Source organism: Nestor notabilis, unplaced genomic scaffold (genome assembly GCF_000696875.1).
Source record: "Nestor notabilis isolate BGI_N333 unplaced genomic scaffold, ASM69687v1 scaffold4743, whole genome shotgun sequence".
Taxonomy (NCBI): Eukaryota; Metazoa; Chordata; class Aves; order Psittaciformes; family Psittacidae; genus Nestor; species Nestor notabilis.
Window position 1 is genome coordinate 30,591 of NW_009920475.1, and position 3,059 is coordinate 33,649.

Genomic DNA, 3,059 nt, shown 5'->3' on the forward strand with positions numbered 1-3,059 from the left:
TTTGGCTGCTGCAAACGCTGCTGGAACATGCCTGGGCAATCAGGTCTAGCAATCAGGAAAGCACCAAGCAAGATGAAGGTGAGAAGAGCAGGGAGAGAAAATAGTATCTATATTTGGACACTAAAAAAAAAAGGGGGGGGGGGGAAGAAAGATTCACCAATGTTGGCAAGGAAAAACACTTGGTGTGAGGTTTGCTAGAAAGCAATTATATTTTTAAAGCTGGCGTGAAGCTTGCCTTTTGCCCCAATGGACCTATTTGAAAACCAGCTGAAATCACTTGCCAATGGCTTGTACTTGGGCTTTCATGTAAGTCATTATTTTACATAAAAACTCACAGCACAAAATTACCCAATAGATCTGTTTGCAATAAGTACCTTTCTATAAAATGTTGAGCAAATAGGCCCTTATATTTTTAGGAGCATTTTAAATGTTTATTGTAAAATTTTATTATGTATTAAACTTAATTACTCACATTAAATTCTCAATTATTGTACCTGTGCATGCTGTTTTAATTTTTGTTTCAGTAATGCCAGATAGTATTTTTGAAATTTTGATTGCATTTATTCAGTTATTTCATGTTGGTGGTGAACTAATGATATAACCTGGTTAAGCTTCAGTATTACTGACACAGACCATGCAGGCTATATACTTCCAGTCATGGCTGGCACCACACACTGGGACTTTTTCTGAAGAAAGGCTGCAGTAATCAGACAAATGGGACTGAAAAGTACTGTCTGCAAGGATCTAATGTTGAATCAAAAGCAGATTTAAATTTCAGAGCCAAATCTTTCTTGAAGCCAGGTTTTCAGAGATGAAAAGATTACATCACCTTGGGGGAAAGTGAAAGGATATGATAAGAAATTTTGAGGCAAATAAGCTTTATGGTTTGCCAAGCATATGACTGCTGATGCTTAAATTTATACATGCATTTATGGAACATCTTTTACATTTTTATATCAAGCATAATAACCTTCTCCCCCATGCCCTGAGCCTCCACCTTATTAAACTACTGAAATAGTTGCATTCTTATTCTTTTGATTGCAGAACTGAGTTCCCTGTTTCTCTAAATGTTGTAACAGACATATACTTTTTGTAAGCTTAATTATGAGCTCTGCTAGCCATACAAATACTACAAACATAATTCACTGCAAAAATATGCACCTTTTAGAGACCATTTATTCCTTGTAGTAGCTGAAAAATCCAGGCATGAAATCATGTTTTCCAACTATGTTTTTCGTTATATTTATGGTCTCTTTGGTAAAATCAAAGGAATGCACTTCTGTGTAACAGGGCATAGTTTGAATGGCAGAGTAATCATCATGCCATAAAATTTAGAGCTGGGCTGCTTGATTACAAAAGCATGTCCTCACTCCAGCCTTTGCACAATGCAGCTGTTTAAATCACTGGGAGTTTAAAATTGGAATCACTTGAGAACTAAAAGTGCATGTGATGGCAAAATGGTAGAAGATATTAAGTCTGGGCTGCCAATTTCAGAGCGATTTCTAGAAGTCTGAGAGCTTACCAATAAAATTACGGGATATAGAACACACAGAACTCATTAAACTAATTTTCTTTTGCTTACATCAGGAGATTTTCTATCTTGGCACTTCACCGTGGAACTCCCTGAATTTAGAATCAGGTAGCAACAAATGAGAATGGGGCAACGAGATATTGAGGAATGAAGCCTTTAACTTCTGCTGTTTTTCTCCTGAGATATGCTCTCTGCTACCTTATGTTCATTTATTACTGCAATGGACAAAATCTTGCAACCACATGTTCATTTATTACTGTGTTGGACAAAATCTTGCAATCCCAATTTGGCTTAAAATGTTCATGATGTAACAATCCCGTGTAAATTTTCAAGTAGGTAATAACATGTTAATGCAGTGACTGCCTTCCTTTTCCTTTTAGGTGATGTGCCACAGTATGCATCCCAGAAACAGTAAGTCAGGCAAGGGACTGGGGTTTACAACATCTGGTACCTCACTCTGACACATGGTATTACCATAAGGAAGTACATACGAGTACCAGGCTCTGTGCAGTAGGCACCAAGATAAGGTTTTTCCACAAGTCTTGAACCTTTTTTTTTATACTTACATTTATCTGTACCATGGCTTAGTTTTGATGGTGGAGCCACCTCTGAAAGCGCTGTCTCTGACAGGTGGGTGTGGAGCTGGCCTCCCCCACCATGTATTTTCCCTCGGGGGCACATGGCAGAAAGACTTGGCCAGGTGACAGCTCATCACACACTACAAGTTACGATAATCGCATTGCTATAATAAATTACGGGGGCTTTTTTCCTAGTATTTTTCATCCTCCTTCACAGAAGCACCCAAACCATGTGAGCTGTCAAGGATGCCCAGATGATATATTGCGGCTCAATAAAACTCAATAAAATCAGGTTTAATAGCCTGCTTTTGCTGTTTTTCCAAACTACAAATACTAAATAGCTCTACAGCTTTTTCTTCTGGTAATTCCCAGGTTTCCAAAAGATAGCTAAGACGAGGTTGCTCCACACAAATATTGAACACTGCAAGTATACTCAATACATTGAGTTTCATCATAACTACATAAGGAAAATGCTGTGACTATCAGTACAGAGCTAAATGTCTAACTGTTGTCTCCTCAGGGTGACATGTCAAGAGACCAAGTCTCCTTGTCAAAGCATCAGTTTCCTTCATGCAGGGAGGTTTCTGCAGGACAAAAGCCAATTCAATAACTGACCTCCATTGTTCCTCAAAGCAACTCACAGAGTTTCCACAGGAGAGGCAGTTTAAGGACTAGCAGACACCATTACAAGTCTACTTCTGGTTGTCCTATACTGTTTAACCCTCATCCCTGTTACCAACAAGATGTCAGTAAATTTAATAGCTTCCAAAAACCTGTGATAACCATGTGAGAGCTGCAACAGCACAAGGACAAGGAATAGGGCTTGCAGAGTGGCCCTCCTTCCTTACAACCTCAAAACTGTTTAATAAGGAAATGAGTGGAAAGCCATTGCAGAACCAAAGCATCACAGGGAAATAAGGGTAAAAAAACCTTCTCCTTTTAAGCTGTTA